The following is a 12,408-nucleotide window of genomic DNA, read 5'->3' as shown; positions in this document are numbered from 1 at the left end:
TACTCATAAGGATCACAACAGCAGAACAGCTGCCTGGAAGTCCCACTTGCTTCTTAGGCTGATGGCCTCTGTTTGAAACCAGCCTCTGAGTGAGAAGTGCAGACTGAACGACAGGAGCCACTGACCTCAGCTGCTGAAGTGAAGATCTTAATCCAGCGTTTAGAGCTCGGGGTCTTTCCCAGTGTCCTAGGAAATGATAACAGCGGGAACAGAAAGAACTGCATTTCAGAAAGCTGTTTGAAGTACCGTGGTACTACTGGCATTGTATAAAACAATAGCACAGCTTCTTCTGGAACACGTTAAAAGTATGTGAAACCCTGGCTGGTTTAGGGAATACAGATCTAGTGCTTCTGTTCTCCTTGTTTTCTAACACAAGGACAAGCAGTGATAACAAAGAGATGCAAATTCAAAACCAATCAAAGGAAAGCCTTTTTTTTTCTTCCTCATTTTGGATAATTAGGCTGTTGGTACGCAATATCATAATATTTCACTAAAGTCAGATTAAATCCAACAGATTACAAAGAGAAATCAGGTATTTGTATAGTACAAGAATCTCCAACATTACTATAGCTAACTTGAATTACTGCCAAAGAAGAAGGGGCCTGCATTTAGAATGTAAGTCCTCACCTGGTATCACAAGGTTCTGTCTTCAGCAGAATCCTCAGACCCTGGTGGCTGCCTGAGATACAGTGCAGTGATATCTGAACCACCACTGGTACAGTATGACAGTTATAATTTGCTACATTCCTTACAACATCCCTCACCTTTAATCATCATTGATTCACTTTTTTTTTTTTTTTTTTTTTTTTTTTTTTTTTTTTTAAATCAAAGCTGCAAAAAATACAACAAAACAAGAGGATTTTTGGTTTGGTTTTAAATTCCAAGGTTGTTTTTTGTTGTTGTTGTTGTTTCTTTTTTTCCTTCCAAAAATAACAAGAAGTGAATATTACAAAGCCTGACTTGCTATCGTAAAAGCAGGCAAAGCTCTTCCAGTCATAGAATCCACAGAAAACTTCTATACTGAAGACCTCCCACAAGTTATCAAAGACCATATTATGGAGATTTAAAACACTCTTCTCTCTTCATTAAAAGGAAGAACAGGTGTGACCACTGCAATCAGCAGAGATTGCAGGCTTTTCTGTCTTTCTTTTGCAACTGTGAAAACATTTTTGATCCTCGTTTTCTTTTCTAGAATGGCAGAAATTATTCCGTAGATCTCCTGACAATAATGCCTTCACAGGCACATGAGACTGCCTCCTATCTGTATATTTTTGGAACATTAACATTTAGTGTGTTTATGTATTTCTCTATCAAAGCTGCTATTTATTTAATACAGGAACTTATTGCATGTTAATTCTGTGCAGTTTTTTTTACAACTTTCCCATGTTCCAAAAGAGGAGCCATATACAAAGAGTACATTATGCAAGTGAACTAGACTTCTGTATTTTCTATCTGTGACTTTTTAAAGCAATCATTCCAAGACACACATGATCTGAAATGCAGTGATAAATGTTCAGCATAGTAAAGAAGTCTGATTTGTCCTTGGTTTCATAGTGTGCACAGTACTTACATTGCCTAGGTCTCCCTCAACTCTTCGCCAGCCCAGGAAGGGCAATCTATTCCAGCACTCACAGTGACTCATGCCTATCTGTTCCCTGCACTCAGCGTCATGGGAAGGTGTAGCTCAGACCACACTAATCCCCCCACCAAAATCTTCCTAGAAGGTGGTCATGGAGGTGTCTGTGCCTCCACTTTCCCACCTCTCTGGACCCTAATCAAGAATGGGCAAAATGAGAAGCAATCATATTTTGTGCATTCTTTAAAGATAAGAAATAGTCTATCTCATAATCTCCTCCTTTTGACTCATACAATATTAAATGCTTAATAAATACCTGAAATTAACCACGACAGGGATAAGATGAAACTCAACAGTTTCCCTTCAGGCAAAAAGCCGGCTACAAAATCTTCGAAGTTGGTTACCCTTCCAAGGTCTCTGAGTGTGAACAGTTGACAGGTATCCAGGAAAACAGAAGTGGTTGCGGGAACTTCATGTTGGAAGAGAACGAAGATAAATTAGTGTTGACGATCTGCATCACTGAGATAGTGAAGGACACATTTTAAATCTAAGGAATAGTCATTTGGAGGTTTGTGACCTCTGCCTATAAACAAAATTACAGGCGCTCTCTTGAAAACAGGAACCATTGGAAAGGAGTTGGCCAAGAGGAAGAAAAGATTTAATAAGAGAAGCGTTATAAGGAAAAAGTAAACAGAGAGGGAAGCAGAGAAAATAAGGTATCAAAATAAAGAAAACAGACAATAGAAAATATTTGCACAAAGTAGAATACAAGTTTTAGAAACAGTGTGCATAGGTGACACTGAGAACATGAGGTGAAGAAAGAGGATGCCTATCTCATTTGGAGAATGATATTACTCTATTAAGAGAGAGGAAAACCTATTTTCTTTACACTGATGTGAAACACAAAAAAGCAAGTAATCCTCTGCCTCTGATTACCCCCTTCTGTGTTGATATTGCTCAGGTGCACAAGCACCCTGTTAACCAGGATATACTTGTCAGGCTGACCTGTTCAGCACAAGCCTCTTCTGGATGTATCATGTCGCTGTCTCACCAACCTTCAAGACAGAACTGTTCAGAATTTCACCAAAACAGAAAAAGGGGAGAATAACAGTGACAACAGCCAGGCAACAGGAGGACCCCACTGAGGATGTTAGGATGCTGTGTCTGCTGCTTGCTGGGAGTCTGGATATTGCAACTCAAACATGGAAGGGACAAGTTCTTTTTCTTGTGCTCTAGTGGTCACTTTGCTCTGAAGACCTGAGCAGCTCTTAGCTGCAGACTCCAGAAGGATGTGGCTCAGAAACAACCAGGCCTGTTGCTGAGCACCGTGATTTTTTTACAGCTTGTTCAAACCATCACAGAAGCGGGGGCAAAGCTTGCAGGGAGCAGGGGTAATCACTTTTACATTAAATATCTGGAAAAGATGTGGGCTATGGGCAGGAAGAAGGGACACCAGGGGAAGGAGGAGATGCAGGAAATGACAGAAGAAAAAGCCACTGAAAATAAATCCAGTGACTCATGGAAAGGTATGACATTGCAGCAAGACTAGAGACAAGACTAAGAGAGGAGGACCACACATCTACATCTTGCACATTTTGTTCTAATATGCTCTTTTGCCTTTATCTTTTATTTTTTCCTGTTGCTTTTTTCATGCTGTCTGCAAAGTTTTGCAAAAGACTCCCACTGCCAAAGCCAACCAACACAACTGGGTACTGAGATGGTGCTTCTTATCTGTGGACCTTTTTTTTCTATTTTGTTCTTCTGAGATGGGCTGCTAAGGAAACAAGGTTCCCATGTAATTTCAGCAATGACAAGTGAATCAGTTCTTTTGCTTAAAAAAAAAAAAAAACAACCAAAACCTCATTTTCATATTTCCATATTTAATTTTAGCACTTGCATGTACGTTTCTGTTATCTTTCAGCCACATGTTGCTATTTGTCTCTGTAGTGGAGGATTTCTTTTTTTCCTTTTTTTTTTTTTTTTTTTTTTTTACTGTGGGCTATGTGAAGCCTGACTTGCATTTAAAAGATCCACAAGGGAAAAAAAACCAACAACCCTGTAGTCCTCACTGAGATACAGAGAGCTGGCATGCTGCATGCTTTGTGGGAGCACTCCACGCTACCATCTCAGATAGCAGGACACGTATGCCCAGCATCTTGCACTTACACACCAACAGCAGTGCTCAGTGCAGTGTCTTAGAGAAAATCAACAGACATGGGTGAGGAGGGGCTTGAAAAAAATGAACTACTGGTTGTTCCAAAAATTAGTCAGATTTGGCTGACAAAACACTGTTTTAACACTTGTCCAGCCACTATGCAACTTCCACAGAGGACAAACAGATGAAACTTGGGTAGAAGGAGCATTCGGAGATCTATGAGACCATTTCAGATTATCTGACTGCAGTTAGACTTTTGTCTATGTTACTCACCCTTCAGCTATCCAACTTGCAGTGAGAATCAAGCTCCTAAGGTATTTGGGTGCTTTTGAAAAGGTTACGTGCAGTCATAAACAGGCAGTCAAGACTCAATGTTCAGTCAGCTTTAGTGAGGCAGCTCATTGCTGTGATACATCTTAACTCGGCTGCTGTTCTTACTGGCAGACAAGGTTTCAGACAGACTCTGGTTATGATTTAATCTTGGTCTGCATGCTCAAACTCCTTCTGCAGCCAACACAGGGACTGTCTTGAACACAAGAGAGAGCAACTGCAATCAGTTTTCTGTTTGAACAACATTTGGGTTGTCATTTCATCAGTGGAGCACAGCCACTCATGTTCTGCTCTGATTTGCTCCCAGACTGTAAACACTTCTGGACTGTCCATGAAAAATGTACGCACTGCATTTGCTCTGCAAGTTTCTTTTCCTCAGAGGAGACGTTGCATCTAGCTCATTGCTGTTTCTGGTGCCATCATGGGGCTGCCAATCGCACCAGCGTTCCTTCGCCCTGATAGGCAAGCTCTACCCTTACATTGGAAAAAAAGCAATTAAATGCGTGATTTATTTATTTTTCTCCCAGTGACAGATTTAGAGAGTGGTACTGAAGAAATACAACAGATTGTGGCGTGCATTCTCCTGGTGCATTCTCCGTCCCAATTCCCCTCCTAGTTTTCTTTCTCTCTGTAGTTACAAACCTTCCCCCCATGATGCCCGGACACCATCCATGTCTCCCGTTTGTAGTTCTCAGTGTTCACTCACCTTTGCACTCCTCCTCTCTATTGCTGCATGTTGGCCAACTTTCTTTCATAGATTTTGTCAGGACAAGCTTTGACAGATCAGACTTCAATCTGTGCCATACCTTAACTACAGTACTGACTGCATTCATTCAGGTGAACAATACGTATAAGTAGCACAAATTTACCATCACATACAAAAGCATATTGTCATAAAGCTATATTGTGGTTGACAAAGACATATTCCAAGCATTCATCCCATTAAATATGACAGATTTTCTGCTCCAAATACTCTCCATGAAGCTAGAAGATTTCTGTCAATTGAGTGTGATAGAAAAGGGTCATGTGACGTTAGCTCACAACATGATTTGCCTTAATAAATACAATAACCTTCCTAAAATGTGTCACCTATCCTCTGCCCACCTAACATCAGCTGAAAAACTTCTTGGTTTTGCCACCATGACCAGCAGGCACCAGAACAATTCAGTGTCATGTCTCTCAATATCTTACGGCATGACCCCATTGAGATATTTGTGACAGAATATGACAATCTGGAAATATCACCCTAAACACTTAAGACATCTCTGCAAGCCTTTTGGGTACCATACAATCATGTATGAGACTCCACACATGCATACAATTATTCCATTCCCTTTGTGTAGGGATAGGCCCTCAGTTTTGCATAGTTTTACAGTGAGGTTAAGTTGTGGCAGAGCTGTGCATTACCTGGCATTTGTTTGAACAGGGGGATGTGGAAGCTTAGGGCGTGACAGGACAAAAACATCACTCAGCAGAATATCTTCTGTTTTTGCAGTCAGTAAAGCTCAAGAAGACAGTGCTATGAGAAAATGAAACACAGTAGTTAGAACCCAAGGAGCAAAAAATTGATTATCCAGGGAGAAAAATAAAGAACCTGACAGAAGAGATACACAATGTGGATATTAAGATCTCTAGTTGCAGATTTATAACTTGATTGTTTTCCCCAGAGATGACAATGTTATGTACAAAGAAACAGATTCAGTTTGGTCAGTTTAGTTTCCAGTCAGTTTAGGATTCCATAGTCGATAATTTATACAAATTACACTCACTACCTTGCACTGGAACTGCCAAATTTTGAACTTAAATATTACAAGTAAAAGAGACATGAAAGTGAGTCTTTGGAGAAGTATTTGAAAAATTAGGAAAAATTAATAGCTTTCATGAAGTTTCTTCAGCATGTGAATCTACCTGCAATTATTTTTGAGTTTCCCTTATAAAAATTAAATAATCTAGAGTTACTAGAAGACTATTTTATTAAAGCAGAAAGAGAAAGGTTTTTTTTTTTTTCCCCCAAAACTTAGGAGTTTAAAGGCTCAACTAGTCCATTTATATGAAAATCCTGAAATTTGACCAGAGATTACACACTTCTTTCCTGCACTTTCTTCACATCCTATGGAAAACGTAGCACTTTAATTCTGGAGCAGTTAACATAAAAGATCTTGCTTAAGAGAAGCTTTTCTTCTGCAAAAGATAATCTGCTTTCAAAGTTATAAGTTTGACAATCAAGTGGTCTAATTGATTGAACATTTACAAATACTTCATAATTAAATCTGTGCCAAACTATGTGAAAAAGATTAATGTTCCGCTTCCCCAAACTGTTTCTCCCTCATTTTTTTTTTGTGTGTGTGCATGTGTGAACTGAATCTTTGGAAACTCCTTCCAGTCGATGCATCATTGAGGTGGTTGAACACATTGCATTATGGCAGTCTGTCACATCAGTGTTTCACCCTGAGATACCGGACTTGACACACTGGGAAAGAAAGTTAGACAATCCAAAATCCGAGGAGTCATGTTGCTTTTGAAACTCGAAGACAGAATTTTGATCTACTTACCTCCGATTGTAGCAAGAAAAAAGAAGTTTAAGTAATTATAGTAAAACTTTTGAAACATTAAGAAGTAGTTCCCGTAAATAATAAGGTCTTACTGGTCCTGCATGTTGTTGGAAGTAACATGCTCTGTAAACAACACTTTCTATTTTGGTGAACCACTCTAAGTAGTTATGGCGACACAGTACAGGGGATAGAGTCTGACACACCGGCAAACAGAATATGGCACTGCAGTACTTGTATGTAATAATGCCTTAAATAGAAGTAGGTCCAATGCTTTCACTACCACATGAACTTTTACCTCGTGCCGTGGTACTGATTGAAATTTTGCCTCCAGACAACCTTCCTCGGACAGTGTTTCATTCAACTGACACTAGACCTAGTAAATGAAAATTTGTAGTAGTTTTGGGGTTCCATCTTGTATTTCCAGAAGAAGAATTGCAAGTTTATTGAAATACAAAGCTTAACTTGTGGAGTTGTGCAGAATGTTCATACCATTATTTTTAACCAGAATGTATAGCACACCTTTATGGCGATTTTATCACACACACAAAAAATAATTGCCAAGATCACAAACAACAGTGTTTCAGTGTTGTAGTGCAAGAGGGTTAGGAACAGAACCTGGAAATTCTAGTTTTTTAGCTTTAATCAGCATACAATAATGCGGATGAGTAATTAATATGGAAACAAGGGTGAAGATGGATTGTCACAGTTTGGAGGAAAAGAGTGCCATCTGGACAATATTGCCAGCTCAAGATTATATGCAAGTCTGTTATTTAGTTTTTGTTTTCAACAACAGAGAATACGTGATATATTGAGTCTAACAACAAAAAGCCAATGTTCATAAACCTTAATATCAAATGATGTTTGAAAACAATACACTAGCTTTTATATATGCATTGTACATTGATGTTTCTATTACTTGTATTATTTAAAGTTTTTTCAAAATGAAAGTTATAACTTTAAGCTCGTGGGTTAGTAGCAGCATTTGTTGAAAATTCTAAAATTTGCTCTACTTTGGCAAGCTTTTGTAGAGCTTTTGTGCAAGGAATGAAGAGTATTATAATAATGTTAAATCTCCAGTGGATTCCTCCATGGATTCTCTTTATTTGAATTCTCTATGGCATCCTAGATCCAAGTCTCATGTCAGATCCTTTTCTCCTTTTTATCTCAGAATTACCAGTAAATGACCCTTACTGGCAACATTTCTCTTATGATAAAGTACTGCTTCTTACAATGTCCATCGCAGATCTCCTGATTTTATTCTAAGTGTACAAGGTCTCAGAGTGTCCTCTCAGATTCACACAACTATAGCAAGCAACTTCAAAATTAACAACACAACCAACCCCAAACTGCTCAAAGTGTACAAATTTCTCATTATAAATAAAAGAATCAAAACCATTTGAATGCTGTAGGGCCATGACAATTTTTTAGCATAACATGCATTAAAAATTTTTTCAGAGGACTCTATTTCAGCCATGCCTTTTTATCTGCCTTCCACCTTCCATCATATCTTCCATGTGCATGAAGAAGCCATCACTACCAGAAGAGCAATAAATGACAAATGATGGAAGAGTTATCACATTTATCCAGAAGTGAATGAGGTGCTAAATTAACACCAAACGCACAGCTGAAAGTTCTTCCTCAGACTTTGCTATGGGCTCATCCTTACTCATTACTTACTCATCCTAATTAATACAATCTTTTATGAGCTTCCATGAAGTTAAATATACTTTTATTATCCATTTGATCTTGGTTCAATTCCCAACCCACTACAGACTAAGGCCTAAGTCTTTGTAATATAAGGAACTTAATTCTAGTTTGTAATTAATTATTGCAGTTTGAATGAAGTTCCAGGGGAAAAAAAGTACTTATTTTTCCACAGCAATTTACACTCATGCTTGAGTACTGACCAATTTGTGTTGAACAGAACAGCAGAAATACAAATACCTTGGAGTGCAGCATGGAGCAGCTCTAGGGCTGCTTAGGGTACATACTTCTCCCTACAAGACCAGGAGAGGCTGAATGTTTCACAAGTCAGCAGGCACACTGCATACATCCTTGTTAATGTAGAGATGTTCCCCGTAAGCTAAAATGCAGCAGATTCATGCATGTGGGGCTTCATTCCTTAATGGAGACACAGTCCTTGTCCAAATCTCATCGTCTCAGTAAAACAGCACAAGTTTCTTTGCCAAATTGTCTCGTAAGACCACAGTGAGATCTGGATTTACCCACTGCCACAGGGTTTAATGACATTAAGGGCAGCACTGAATTACATCTCTACTTGTAATTTCCATCTGATAAAGGACCAGGAAATGCAAAAGACTGAATACATGTACACAACACTGGTAAACGGTCCAACACAGTGAGCCATAGCATGTGGTATTTAACTCTCACTCAACACAACTCATGCTACTTTACTGAGGCATTCAGAAAGGGATGTTACTACGAAGCTACAGAACATTACAGAACAAATAAATAAAAATTGAAGTACTTTGAGATTAACTTTCACAAAATCTGTTGCTAAAGGGATCCCATTAGGGCATTACTCCCACAACTCTTAGCAAGGACTCAAAATCATGACTGCAAATAACTACAGGAGAACTAGAGGAATGGCTTCAAAGCTTTGTGTTTCGCAAAATAAATGAAAACTTAATAGAGCTCAATTTGCAAAATACATGCCAATTTTACAATTGTGGCATAAAGAGCTGCAGTTCAAACAAACGATCGTCAACATGGCTAAAAGTTTATCTAAACTGGACATCACAGTCATAAAAAAAAAAAAATTAGTGAAAGTGAGAGGTAAGGGATGGCTGCAGAACAATAGCACCATTTTCAAATTACAAAAATAGAGCCTTGACTTATAATAGAAACCAGAGCTAAAAGTTGAATGCCAGCTATTTTTTTTTTTTTTGTTTTGAGCTTTCATGTTGACCTCTGCTCTACACAAACTTAAATCTGTTTTACATCAGAAGCTGCAGGGACATGGGAATACATGGGAAAAGAATATGTCTGGCAGCTTAGAGAGGACCAGCTAGATTTCCTGAGCTCCAGTGGGATTGGTGACATAACTAAAAAGCAACAAACAGCAGGTGAGAGGAAGGATTTAAATATAAATAAGAACACTTTGAAGCCATAGGGTTTTATTGATCACATTCACATTTTTTAGAAAAATATGTAACTAAGTAAGAATCCAAAACCAAGATACCAAGAAAGGAAAAATATATATACTAGAGAAAAGTGAAAGTATGGAATAATGTTGATAAATACTCCCTGGCCTGAAAATAAAATAAAATAAAATAATTTAAAAAAATCATCTAAATGCCCTATTTTCTTTAATTAAAAATACCTGAATTATTTAAGGATTTCTGACTGAATTAAAAATTGAAGACACATCAAGATCTGACAAGCGATGTGATTAGTGCTTTACACAGTCATTAAGATTTGCCTGCCCATTTGGACCCAAACTCAGCCTCTAATTAGAAAAACTATCAGAAATTCAGTCCCACAAACTCAGTATATACACACTACATGGTTAGTAGTATGGTTAAAAATATTAATTTGCAGAATTCACCCTTTTTTAAAAGATCAAAGATCACTTTTTTTTTTTTTTTTTTTTTTTTTTAAAGCATTCAATACATACAAAGAGACTACAACCAATTAAATGGCCATGGTTTAACAGTTAAGATTTGCTGCCCTACTAAAGGTGCTGTTCACGCTCTGTCTGTAGGATCAGAGTTCAAATAGCAGTGCATTCAATCTGGAAAAAAGTGGTGGTTACAATAGCCTAGTAATAACAGTTGCAGATAATAATCTGAAAAGCTGAAACCACTGAAACATGATGGTTTGCAGTTAGAAAATATTTGTGTGTTTTACCAGAAAGTAACCCATTACCCTGCCAACAGGGAAAAATAAAAATCCAGTGGGAAGACACAAAATTAGATCAGAGCTCCCTTAAATAGGAGGAAATCCAGTCTCGCTGAACAGAGATGTGATCATTCAGATGGCATTTCTATCAGTTTATTCATTTAAAACTCAATTTAATGCTACGTTAGAATTTTCCCTTATCAAACACCAGTGTGTATGTGCAAACTGGCTTGGAGGAGCAGGCCCATTAGAAGGTCCTCTATAGGGAACCCACAATCATGCGTTGCAAGCAGAAGCACAGATTCACCCCCTTAACTTTAGGCAGATAGCTGCAGTTATGAAGTCTGTAAAAGTCTTACCAGCTCATCGAAGATGTCCAGTTTGCCACTTAGAGTGCCCAATAGTGGATGCCTGCGTTAGTGCAGGAAAGAAACAAACATTTGGTGATTTTTCCCCGGGAAACTCTTCCATCCTCCAAAGATCTGCATTGTAGAGAGTTCCAATTGGCAGTTTTTGGAAGATTTGTCTTCTGTGAACTTCTCCCATTAATGGTCAGTACCTCACAGCACGTAAGGACATCACAGAGTAACAACCTATCAGTAGGAAATTATTAACTCTCTTAAGAGTTTGTGGCACACTGTGGTCTACTCTGAGTCTGCAAATGCTGCCCTCGTAAAACATATGCCTTTGGTACCAGAAGAAAACAGTAGGCACTTCTCCCTCTCCACTGCAGTCATGGTGCTTGAAATGTTTCTTATGCAGCAAGGGTACATCTTCCAATCCCAATTTCCCAGGCTGAAGAATTTGCCTTTTGGCCTATCTGGCCATTCCTTGTGTAAAGGATGCGAAATCAGAACCCCATGCATCCAGGTTTGCTCTTCTGCTGATCTTCCAAGGAAGAGATGGGAGAAGGTTCAGATATCTTCACCTCATATTTTAAGATTCACCTGCTACAGGCTGAATTATTCTCTGAACATTTCTGGTGACTTGCTTTCTTTTTTTTTCTTTTCTTCTAGAGAAGAGCGAGCCTTTGTGGCTCTTCTGCTTATTAAGACCTAATTTAGATGCCAAGTTGGTGTTTTGAAGATGCCAGAGTTATATCAAATTTTACTAAATTTATCAGGTGAAGGTTGGAGTATTTCTGGTTAGCATGAGAGAAAAAGTTATGCTATTAATGGCTCCAATTTGACAGTAGTTTCTTTTCAATACATGAAATGAGAAAAATGAGAGCCAGTTCATTACAAAAATAGTGGAAGTTATAATAAGGCCAATGTAGGTTGAATGTGTATGTGAGGAATGAAATGTATGAAAATGCAACATCAAAGAAAGATGAGCAGGGAATGGAGTGCAGAGAAACATGTAATGAGCCTAGTCAGAGTAACGTCCAAGATAATTGGTTAAGGATTACAGCACTAGGGAACTGGTACCCTACAACAGAAGTAGAAAATAGACTGAAAAGAATGAGACCCTGTCAATCTATAATCACGTTATAAGGACCAGAATCATCTCTCCAGTAGAAGCTGAGGCTCTCACGGGTGTAGCATTGAATGTCTCACTTCCAATAGCTCAGGAGATTTTAAATAGACAGACCTGACTCATGCTTTGCCCGCAGGTTCCTTCTAAATATTTTTCATATTAATTCTGGGGCTACAGAGAATCTAATAACCCATCAGTGTGAAGCTATTAACTCTTTTAATGGCAAAGGCATGGCACAGACTTTGTGGCCCAGTAGAAATTCTTGCTGTTTGTGCAGTGTTAAATAAGTCAGTTGATCAATGGTGCTCTGATGATTTATTAACATCGTGCTGCCAATGAGAACTCATGCTGAAACTTAAGATGGATCAAATTTTACTTTAAAATATTAAGGTACCATACCTATAAAGGACTTGTAGAAACAACTGTGTATTTATCATATATTAACATAGCAAAATACA

General features: G+C 38.3%; 2 long non-coding RNA genes across 5 annotated transcripts in view; both read right to left on the bottom strand.

Moving 5' to 3' along the window:
• The window catches only part of LOC125697886 (uncharacterized), a 70,384-nt gene extending 66,152 nt beyond the window's left edge, over positions 1-4,232 (bottom strand). For all 4 annotated transcript variants that reach the window (XR_007378965.1, XR_007378964.1, XR_007378966.1 and 1 more), the window contains exons 1-3: positions 4,005-4,232; positions 1,893-2,045; positions 126-186 (exon numbers count right to left, since the gene is read on the bottom strand). This is a non-coding gene — a long non-coding RNA (uncharacterized LOC125697886). The remainder of the gene's footprint in view (positions 1-125; positions 187-1,892; positions 2,046-4,004) is intronic.
• A 1,242-nt stretch (positions 4,233-5,474) lies between these two features.
• The window catches only part of LOC125697887 (uncharacterized), a 31,166-nt gene continuing 24,232 nt past the window's right edge, over positions 5,475-12,408 (bottom strand). The window contains exon 6 of the long non-coding RNA XR_007378967.1: positions 5,475-5,580. This is a non-coding gene — a long non-coding RNA (uncharacterized LOC125697887). The remainder of the gene's footprint in view (positions 5,581-12,408) is intronic.

The sequence above is a fragment of the Lagopus muta genome, chromosome 9, assembly GCF_023343835.1.
Source record: "Lagopus muta isolate bLagMut1 chromosome 9, bLagMut1 primary, whole genome shotgun sequence".
Classification (NCBI taxonomy): Eukaryota; Metazoa; Chordata; class Aves; order Galliformes; family Phasianidae; genus Lagopus; species Lagopus muta.
This window is presented reverse-complemented; position numbering and strand designations above follow the sequence as displayed.